We start from the raw sequence: 12,519 nt of genomic DNA on the forward strand, positions 1-12,519 counted from the left end.
AGTCCAGTTTCTTAGTTGTACATTAATAAAATGAATGCAGTCTATTCCTTCTAGTTTCTCTGGTACAGCAGAAAATCTCAAGATTTTCCCTACTTGCTCTGTCCTCCAATTCCACAATTTTTCTTTTTGAGCAGTCTCATACTGAGTCAGCCTTTTCTTCATTTTGACCTCTAATTTTTGCAGTTTTATCAGATCATCAGAATGTTTGTTTAAAGCTTCTGTTTTTCCAGCCCTTTGTATAATTATATTTTAATGTATATTTTGAGCTGATATACTCGTTCAGTGTTTCATTAATTTTAGTCAGATCTGAGCACAATTTACTTACTTTTCCGTCTAGATTACTAGAAGCCATGTCTCACACCCAAGATGGAAGCTGAACTGCTTTTTGCCGAACAGCTGCATGATTCTTCCCAGTCAGTGTTTTCTCTTCATATTTTTCTAGTTGATTTTCTTTTAGGCTGTCTTAGTTTCTTCTTTGCAAGCATCCAGGCAGTGTAGTTACTAGCCAGAAACTGAATTTTACTGAAACTGACAATATCATTGGCCCTTGTTTCTCAGCTTCTGTTTTCACACTGGGAGAGTTGAAGATAATTAAGGTGTTGAGAAGTGTGTAGTCATCTTGGAAGTCCCAGATACTTTAATCTTAGTTGTTTTTTGACTGAAGTAACTTATATTTGCTTTATTGGACAACTTTGCATTTAGTGAAATGGTCTTTTACTTACAACAGGCAAATACTACTTGTGTTTCCTTAACAGACAAACATAAAAATGTTACAATACATATTCCACAGGATACAGGGCTGGAATACTTCCAAACTTGTTTACAATATAAAAATTGCTACTTTTCTTTTGAACAACAAATTTAATTGCCATGCCTGAATTCATTCTATGTAATTTTTTAAAGGGAGTCCTACACTCTGACTAGTGTATCTGCAACGAGCATCATTTTGTCAATTTTTTTTCAATTGCAGCTTGTCAAATCAACACGGAATTATGCAATTACTTTATGCAAGCTATCGATAACACTGTCATTTTTCACTTTTTCCCACTGTTATTCAACCATATAGTTAGTATCTAAAAGTTAGGAGATGCCAGCAAAGTCTGACATGGTAGGCACATGGGGACTCCTCCCCTTGAAAAACATTTTCCTCTCTTTTTTAACATAGACTTTATGATAGTACAATAAATCATAATTCATACTAAGGTGATTCAACATATGCAAATCTTTTTTTTAAATATGGAAATCAAATAGACCACAGAATAAGTGACACAGCTATAAGCTGTAGGGGCTCTTCAACAGCCTAAGCTAAATGCCTGTTATTTCCCTTAGCACAATTTAAACGTGTATACATTTTCTGATTTAAACACCTTTAGACACAATTTTTGAATTTTTTTTTATATTTGTATGCTAGCCATAGTGTATGTTAGCTTTTTTAACATACTAACTACATCAATTCTAGATTATATGTGTGAGTTTTAATGTTAGCACACTTTGTGAAACAATTTCATAATTGAAGAGAATGCATGGAGGGAAGTCAAATTTGAACAGGAAGCCACAGGACTGCAATTTGCAACAGCACACAAGAAGTTGCCACTCTAGTTATACAATTACGATTATACTTAAGAGCCAATTCATAATTGTCCTATGTCACAAGTGATAATTCAATAAAAGTATGTCACAAGTGATAATTCAATACAGATGTTAAAAAATACTTAGGAGCCAATTCATGTACCTTAAAATAACTTCTACATGTTATAACAAGTAAGAAGTGGGAAGTATTCATCGGGTGGATAGATCTGTTGCCAGAGGATATAAAAAAAACTCTCCATTTTGCAAGTGAAACAAGGTGACATTAAGGAACAAAATAGTCTTTCGGCAAATAAAGACAGATGATGCCCCTATGGGTCCCATGTTGAACACAAAATGCAAGGTTAATAGTCTTTAGTTTAGAAATACACTACATTGGCAGTGAAACACGTTAAGAACAAACTCTAGCTAAGCAAATTATGGTATTATAGAGCTATTTTTTTAATCTAGTACTGGTGATACTTTAGGACACAAAACAGCAGATTTCTATGATATTATGCCTAGTCCACAAGGGAATTTTTCACATGGTCTTTGCAATGCATATAAATATATTAAAAACTCAGATACTCTTCTTTACCCTTCATGAAAACTAAAGATGCAGTGAACAGATTTTGCAATTATTCTTGTAAAACATAGTTTATCTGACTTCATGTAAATATCTAGCTTTTTTATGTCAGGAAATTCACCATTTGAAATAAAGGATAACAGAGCATGTAAAGGATACCAATAAAGAAATAATTAATTATGCAGCTTTGCATGTGATGAAGGAGGACAACCAACATCAATTTAACTTTCAGGTCTAAGATGGGCACAATGAGGGAACCAGGAAAAGGGTCAACAGTAACATATTGTATGGAATGGAAGCAAAATAGTTGTATATTTACATTTTTATTCCAGTATTCCAGATATTGTAGGTGTTGGTGCTTTTATAACAAGTTAAGATATACACACACACACACATATATATATATATATATATATATATATATATATATATATATACATACACACACACACACACACACACACACACACACACACATACACACACACACAAATGTGTGTGGGCAGTCACAGTGGGAGATTAATGGAACAGTAAACACTATATTTTAGGGGAACTATCCAGCTCTGGAATGTCACAATGTTAAGGGAGATGTTATTCTTTTTCCCCCTAATGTTTTGTTTCTATCACATCTGTCTGCCATCAGCTGTCCCTCAGAGCCTCTCAATCACTTGTTCTACTATCCCCAACACCAGTCTGACTTACCCTTCTGGACAGAGGCCTCAGGTGGAGAAATCCCTAGTATTAGCAGGTGGAAGAAGTATGCAGAGATTAGGCCATCTCTGACAAATACAGAAGGATTTTTTACAAGACTTCCCCACTTTCAACTCCCAATTCCCAAAGTGTGCTACATATGAAAATGCCTCTGAACTAGAATCACTGGTCTCCACCAAATTACTTATACTTTGTTGGCTATAAACTCTGTCTGTCCCTTTCCTCTTTGTAGATGAACTGGCAAAATATCATTCCACTGTAGCTGCTGGCCACCTCCTCAGCTTCATCTGCCTAACCCAGGGAGCTGGCCAGATGGATTATTCTTTAAAATGCCACCTGCACTGAAGGTAGCAATGCATGTCTGCCAGCTCCAAATGCTGTCCAGCTCATTCTGTAAATTAGACGAAAAAGATATGGAGAGGGAGGTACGTATGAAAATATTTATTCCAGTGAATCAAAGAACTATAACCCAAACAGGTAAACAGCAAAAAGCCACGGCCTCAGACCGAAGTAGAATGAAACAACTTTTTTAATACGACAATAAAATACACAGATTCGTCAGCAAAGCATAAATCCAGTATAAATCAAGCGCTTTCACCCAGGACCTCCCGGGCTTTATCAAGATGACGAATCTGTGGATTTTATTGTCGTATGAAAATATTTATATTGTGCAATTCATCAAAGAAAGAAAATAGTGCACTGCAATAGTTGGTTCATTGACACCTGGCTAAAAGCAAACATGACAGGAGGCTATAGTTCTGACATATTTATATGACAAACTATCGTTGGACCAAGTAATGAAACGTTTTATATGTGATTAATATCTAATACAAATGCATGTTTTAAAATTAACTTGATACATACGTAACATGAGATTCTATAGGCAGATATATTTTCTGAGATGCACTGTTGTTTCTTTCATGCATAATTTACCATCACACACTTCCAAAGTTGAAAAGTGTTTGACGCTATAACCAATGTGGCTTACCAGTATGAAACATTGGATCCTTACTACAGCCAGTATCTAAGTGTGTTTATATCTTTTTATGTAACATAAAAAGAATGTCCTTCATATTTGAGTGATATTTCCTGAGTTGTAGCAAGGGCAGGCTGAGGAAGTGTGCAGGCTGTCAGGTGGCTGATAGTACTTCAGTGAAAGTGTCGATCTTGGTCTGTAAAGGTAAAGCATTTAAACAATCACATGATCACAGTTCATAAGATATAGTGAATGGTGGTACTTTTTTTTTTTTTATTTGGGAGGACCTAATTTCTGAAAATGTTTTTACCTTCATCTTGTATTGAGGACTCCAGAAGAGGCTATTCATAACTTTGGATAGAGGTACTTTTGTTAATTTCGCATTACAGTTATCAGAACAGACATTGTTACGTACTACTGGTAATGTACATTTTATTGACATTATGTTTCCATATGGACGAGCATTGTTATCAACTTATTTCTTGACTACATTAACTCTAGTTTAGAATGTTATAAGGCTAACATACACTAAAAAGAATTCTATATTTGGATTTAACTTCATGTAGGAGAGACAATAAGCTGTGTAGTCATTTATAGGAAATCAGGTGCCACAATTCATTGCTGCAAGCAAGCCATTGCCACACTGGTAATGCCGTTAAGAATACACATGCAAGTTAACTTATGTACCTGAATCATTTCTCTATGCTCTCACCAGCCCATGGTGGTGCTGCTCTGGTAGAATTGCTGCTAGATATTATAAAAGAGGTGAAATATTTCAAGCAAAGCAAGATATAGATAATATGGAACATAACAGCCTGTTAGTGACAAATGTTAAGATAGATGATGCCCATAAGGTCCCTATGTTTATCTCAAATCACAAGGCTGACAGAGGTTTGGAAATGCAAGCCATTAGCACTGAAATGTAACAAACCCTGTGGTGGAAGAAAGAGTAGGGGACAAACCTATTATAGCTTAAAAAAGGTATTGTCTGATACTTTAGGACATTCAAAGGTGGAGCTTTATTGAGGTATGCCTGACTTTCTCACAGGGTCATCATTAATACATGAAAAATTAAAAAAGACGGGTACTTTTGTTCACCTTACCATGCAAAGGGCATATATATATATATATATATATATATATATATATATATATATAACCCAAACTGCTTGGATACAATAATTCACCAAGGCAAAAAAATGTCTTTAAATTATGCACTCGCCAGTAGAAACCACCGAAAAAAGGCTAAATTCAAAGGTTTATTTAAAGCGCTTTTTGTTTGCCTCATAGGCAAACTTCTTCAGAAACACAATACATTCAACCACCTGCATTAAATAGTGTGACATCATCTTTAAATGCATATTAATTAAATTAATTCATTAGACTCTTTTAAAGCAATCACACACGACTACTAACCGTGCTTAAAGAGCAAAAAAATGCTCATAAAACCAAATATAAAAATCTATGTATATAGTATATTGCTTATAACTAAAAAACATATACTATTGATCAGAACTTATCCACTCAACCTAATAATTATTTAAAATAATTGAAATAAACATTGTTTAAACATCCACAATCTCACTTACTTAAAAAGAACTGTAATAATTATGAAAGTCAAGTAATAATAATAATAATAAAAATAATAAAATACCCTGTCAGTAACAACAGGTTACAACAGGTTGAATTTAAAACCTAATAATATTCTACTGAACAAACTTTCTCCATTCAAATTTAAACATACCCATTTAAAACAAGTTTAAACTACAATGACTGATAGACCTACTTGTATGCTCATGCCAATCAGATAGAATATTAAAAAAAGATTTAAAATAACATCAAAAACATGCAAAATTTATATACATGTGAAATGAATATGAATATATGATTTCCTAACCTATCTCTTTAGGCTAAGAAGCTTAAGAACACTGGAAATCGTACAAGCTTCATTCAACCCTGGCAGATGGTATGCTTCTAACCTAATCTGCCAATGTAGCTCTTTTTCCAACAATTTAAGTTGTGTGGGTCCACCCCTGCTATCTTGTACTACCCGTTCAATCGCAATAAACTTAAACTGGTGAGAAGGGTGGTCAATTATATGCTTGGCCAACGCGTTGGTTTCTTTACGTTTTCTTATGGCGTACATATGCTCATAAACTCAATCCTTGAGCCTCCGCTCAGTTTTGCCAATATAAAACCCTGCACAATGTTGGCACTGAGCCAAATAAACAAGCATATTAGAATTACAATTAACCCTGCATTTTAGTTTAAATGTATGGTCATGAACAATGAATCTATTAGATTCAATGATATGCTTACAAAAATTACACGCTTGACATTTAAACATGCCGGGTGATCTAGTTGTCAATGGTTTCTGTTCAAACAATGTTTTAAGATTTTTAGCCTTCCTGTAAGTTACTTTAGGGTATGGTCCCAATTTTGTGGACACCTCAGTGTCTGCTCTAAACAGATGCCAGTTTTTTTGATGATAAACCACAAACTGGAACTATCAATGAAAAAAGTGGTTATAAACCTAGGAAAATTAGCCAAAGGACATGCAGGGGTACTAGAAGAATTATCCCTCTCTTCACTTAGTACCTGAACTGGGTGTTCAGTGTGTTTTTGAGCTGGCAAAAGTGGCTCATAAAACTTTGATGACCTCTTCTGTGAAACCTCTCTAATGAGGTCCTCGATCATCCTAGTAGGATAAGCTCGACTCATAAACATCTTTTTCAGTAAGGAGCATTCCTCAAAACAGTCCGTGTCCCTACTTACCATCCTCGCAGCTCTAACAAGTTGACCTTTAATCACAGCTCTTTTTTTGTGTAAACGGATGGCAACTAGTGAAATGTAGAAAGGTGTTCAAGTAGGTGGGTTTCCTGTGAATTTGTGCTATAAAACAGATTTTCTCAGTATCCTTGATTAACATAATATCAAGATATGGAATCCTCGTGGTGCTGAAATTAAATGTAAACTCTAAAAATGTTGCAGTGTTGTTTAAGTAATTAACAAACTCTGATGCTTGAACTTCACACCCTTTAAATAAAATAAAAATATCATCTAAAAAGCGTGTGTAGTATACAAGATGTTCGCCATAAACAGGGTTGTCAAAAATTAAATGATGTTCCCAATTGGCCAACACTAAATTTGCCACACTTGCACCACTAGGGGAACCCATAGCAACCCCAGTATTTTGTAAGTAAAAATTCTCCCCAAACATAAAGAAATTGTTGGGTAAAATTAAATCCATTAGTTCACCCATGAGGGAAATATCATAGTTACTAGCATTCCTTGCTCTCAACCTTTCATTGACCCACTCAACAGCAATACCATGAGGTATGCTGGTATATAAATCTTTTACGTCAATTGTTACAAAATTAAAGCATTCCTGGACTTCTATGCCTTTAATTTTAGACAGGAATGACCATGAGTCCTTACAGATTTGAGCCTCTAACTTAACATATTTCTGCAGGATGTTATCAAGCACCTTAGCACGGCGTAAGACGGTGCCCCTCGGCTATCAATTAACGGTCGCATAGGAGGGTCTATTAAATCCTTATGAATTTTGGGTATGCCAAAAAGATAAGGAAATCTTGGATACTGAGTGTACATGTAATTATATAGTTGTTGGTTGATCCTACCCTCCAAAAGCATTTCCTCAATACTATCTTTGATAGTTCTGTAAGCTCTGTTCACTTCACTCCTGGAACTTAGAAAATAAGCAGGAGATTGGAGCAAGGAAGTCATTCTATCAAAATAATCATTTTGATCAAAAATGACTGCTCCCCCTCCCTTATCTGGCTTGCAAACACGAACGTTGTGCGTTCGAAAATAAGATAAACTTTCAGTCTCGCCTGGATGACTTGGAATATGACCATGTTTGGATCTACTGTTTATACTCCTAATATCCACCTCACAAATTTGTTCAAAGGTTGCCAACAAAGGATGTAATGGTGGATTAAATGTGCTAGGTACATGCAAGCGGTTAAACATTTCAGAATGTGTATTTTCTCCCATCATTAATTGGAAATTAAGTTTCCTGGTAAATGTCTTTATGTCAATAATAGATGTAACAATATCTGAACTTTGTTTGGGAACATAAGTGTAACCCTTAGCCAATTTCAGTTGTTACAGGTGTTCGGGAAAAATTAAACACTTTAAAATCACCAGTAGAATTAAGGCTGATCACCGGTCCGCCTAATCGACCGCCCACACTTGTTTCATTGTTGGCTGGATCAACTAACACTGTAGTAGAGGGAAATGGAAGCAACTTAATTTCATCACTTAAGGTTACTTCAATATCTAAAGACAGTGGAGATACTAATATTACCTGTTGGTCCTTCTCTGATTGGTCTGGTTTGACCATTGGCGCTTCTGTTTGGGTCGTGCCCCTAAAAAATTGTTATAATCATTCTGTGTATCTTCACTATTTCTGGTGTTAACATTATTTCTGTTTTGAATGCGTTCACTCCTGCGAAGCTCAACTGGTGGAAAATCTGCTCTATCATGAACCATAACATTCCCATTCTGTTCATTGTTAGAGTCAACCGCTTCAAATTCAGTATTGTAAATAGAGTTATTCAAATTGTTACTTAAGGGTCTCGTATTAGCTCTCCACACCTGCCCAGTGGGGGGACTAGGGTAAGCTACCCCCTCCCTATAGGCTTTAGTATCCCTGTCAAGTTTTTTAATCTTAACAGAGTTTAACTTAATCAGATAAGAATCAATACTACTAAAAAGTCTAGCGTAGTCATACTTGTATCTATCAAATAACAAGTCCATTTTAATAGCATTGACCAAAATTCCTGCCTCGATGTTCAATTCCTCTATTGGTAAATTATAATGTTTGATCATTAAATTTAACAAGTCAGCGCCATGCTGATCAAACAAAACTATTAATTCACGATGAAAAGTAGAGTTAGCTACCAGACCAGTAGGATACTGATAAATTGTTAGAAAAAGAGCTACATTGGCAGATTAGGTTAGAAGCATACCATCTGCCAGGGTTGAATGAAGCTTGTACGATTTCCAGTGTTCTTAAGCTTCTTAGCCTAAAGAGATAGGTTAGGAAATCATATATTCATATTCATTTCACATGTATATAAATTTTGCATGTTTTTGATGTTATTTTAAATCTTTTTTTTAATATTCTATCTGATTGGCATGAGCATACAAGTAGGTCTATCAGTCATTGTAGTTTAAATTTGTTTTAAATGGGTATGTTTAAATTTGAATGGAGAAAGTTTGTTCAGTAGAATATTATTAGGTTTTAAATTCAACCTGTTGTAACCTGTTGTTACTGACAGGGTATTTTATTATTTTTATTATTATTACTTGACTTTCATAATTATTACAGTTCTTTTTAAGTAAGTGAGATTGTGGATGTTTAAACAATGTTTATTTCAATTATTTTAAATAATTATTAGGTTGAGTGGATAAGTTCTGATCAATAGTATATGTTTTTTAGTTATAAGCAATATACTATATACATAGATTTTTATATTTGGTTTTATGAGCAATTTTTTTGCTCTTTAAGCATGGTTTGTAGTCGTGTGTGATTGCTTTAAAAGAGTTAATGAATTAATTTAATTAATATGCATTTAAAGATGATGTCACACTATTTAATGCAGGTGGTTGAATGTATTGTGTTTCTGAAGAAGTTTGCCTATGAGGCAAACAAAAAGCGCTTTAAATAAACCTTTGAATTTAGCCTTTTTTCGGTGGTTTCTACTGGCGAGTGCATAATTTAAAGACATTTCTTTGCCTTGGTGAATTATTGTATCCAAGCAGTTTGGGTTCCTGTATTTGGTGCACCTTTTTGGAATTTTCTTGGTTTGTGTTTCTTTTTCGAGGTTATAGTTTTTATGCTGGGAAGACAGTTTTCCATTTGCATAGAAGAGATATAAAATGAAATATAAAAAAATGTATATACATATATATATATATATATATATATATATATATACATATATATATACATATATATATATATATATATATATATATATATATATATATATATATATATATATGTTGTTCATCTCTGTAGACCATGAACATTGACAACTAATATAAATTTAAAGTCCAGGTCTTATACAGCCAGAATACTGTGCCTAGATGGGGAAACAAAAACGCACCTTACTAAAAATGGAAGCAGCTGGTTAATGATTTGTAATAAATTGGGCTGAATAATGTGTTTAAAGCTTGTCCTTACAGACAAGAAAATTTACAGTTATCTAAATGAAGCAATAAAGTAGAAATTACTAAGATAGGTATATATTTACACTATGAGGTCTCTTTATTTGCTATAAGTTGAAAAGGAGTAGCAACACCTGACTCAATCTCGGTTTTTCAAGTCAAAATAATTATATTCCAAATGTGTTTGATGATTTTATAATGCAATCAACAAAGACAAAGACTATGCTTGATGAAGATGAGAACTGCAGACCAAGTAGCCTCTACGCAGGTATGTACAATGGAGACATTTTTGACTGCATTGAACCAGCCAGACTTCTAATGCAGTGGCCAGGCGGTGAGCTACTTAACATGGTAAGAAAATAAATCTGGCAATCCATCTGGAAAGTGCCCAGTCCCTTCCTCCCATTGGTGCAAGGCAGACAAAAAGCTGCTTAGGTTTCCTAAACTCATGCATCAGTTTCTGGTAAAACTGGAGCTGATGGTGCACACATAGGGTAAGAAGGGATTTCTCTCCTCTGCTTTAAGCCTCAGTAAAGAAAACATGTAAATTAATAGAATGGGTCAGAGACAATTCAGAAAGCACTTTAAGGAGGGCATATAGGATAGTCCTAAGGGGTGCCAGACTCCTGTGGAACACCAGATATGGTTCCTTATATATGACAATATGCAGCTCTGAATTCTTGCAAACAGATCTAATGGCCAATAAAGTTTTCCAAGACATAAGTATCAGTGCTATAAAATGTGGGAGAATGCCAGTCAATGATAAATTTCGTATTTGACAGGGAAGAGTTCTTCAAAGACAAGTGGAGATGTAGCACTCCACTGCCTGACCAGTAAGTAAATAGCTACAACATTGCACTCTGCAGAGTCATGACTGGCAGCTGGCACATACACATACACATACACATACACCAAGTGTAGAATAATGGAGGCCAAAGTCATACAAGTGCCCATGACAGTGGAAAATGACCTGTAAACTGACTAGTTTGTGTGGTATCTTGTAATGTTCCATGCAAATGGAGAGCCTCTTCTCCACTTAAGAGTGATGCAAAGTTTCCAGATGGTCTTAATCACTTCTGATAATCATGCTGTAAGGTTCAGCAGGATAAGGGGGATTACAGCAGAACTCAAGCACTGAGGTGAAAGCCAGCTACCATCTCAAATGTGGGGGATGCTCTTGGATAGATCATAACAGATACATTTGTGCTTTATCAAATGATAACACAATACCGAACCTCCTTGATGTGTCCCACTGTTTATCTGCTACACTGATTAGTACTTGGTATCTTTTCTGGAAGTTGTTGGACTTAGACCCTGAGGTTTGCTGGATGGAATCTATATCATGATGTGCTATATCACCTACATAAGTGTAATTGTTTCCCACACATGCTGATCTGCTCCTTAACACTAAGTTGGTGTCTTTAGGAAAATCATCAACAAATATTTTGCATCAATATTGCTAACAAGTGACAGAAAGCTTACTCAGCTGACAAGGATTCTAACAATAGCAAACAGCTAGAGGAACCACAAACTCACAGGAGGACACAGGGATTAATCCTGACTCATCATGAGGGGTCCTCTTCACTGACCAGGTGAAACATAAAAATGTATCTGTTATATCTAACACGCATGACTCTCCTTGATGGGTCCTCATGGTTGAGTTGATTCCCAGAAAAATCACCCTGAGGAATTTTATCTTTAATTTATTAATCTGTCAGTTGGGTACATGGACTAGTTCAAATCCATTTTAAATCAATAAGGCACTGTCATCTCCACAGCATACAGGGATGGAGTTCTGAATATGACCTAGCCAACAAGAGTTCAATTAGTATCTCAGGCCCTGGAGAAAGTAGATAGGAGTGGTGGTGAGAGTGAGTGGCATATGTCAGCTCACCCATCTCAAGGAAAGGGACTGTTGTTTCTTCTAGCAGCTGGGGCATACCCTATCAAAGACTAGGGCACATCACTCTAGTTTCTGATAAGCTACCACTCTAGAAGTAGTTTGAGGTGGGGCTAAGCAAGTTGGTGTCATGGCAGTAATGCCTATAACATCACGTCTGCTCCACACAGCTAAAGCTTCACCTCCCATACGCCCCCCCAAAAATGCCCTGAGTAAACCATGAGGATGCTCTCTTCCTAAGGAGAGAGGACTCACCAGCAGGATCACAGCAAAATGTGGCCACTCATGGACAGCAGAAAGAAAGAGAAGGGAAGGGAACGTAGTTTGCAACATTACTCTCTCTCTCTCTGGAGACAGCGGGCATGCCTGCAGGGTTGCAGAAAGATCTAGCAGGCCCCTCCCCTGAAAGACAATGACCAAGAGGAAATAATGAGTTCACAGGAAGTAAGGGCTCATATCAGTGGAAGAGGTCCACCAAAAATAAAAGCCAAAAAAATCACTTCAGGGCTGCATAAAGATCTGGAATGCCACTCCACTGAAAGATAATTGGCAAGAGGAAAGAATAAGTTCACGGGCAGTATA

The sequence above is a fragment of the Protopterus annectens genome, chromosome 1.part0 (genome assembly GCF_019279795.1).
Source record: "Protopterus annectens isolate FY-2018-M chromosome 1.part0, PAN1.0, whole genome shotgun sequence".
Taxonomy (NCBI): domain Eukaryota; kingdom Metazoa; phylum Chordata; order Ceratodontiformes; family Protopteridae; genus Protopterus; species Protopterus annectens.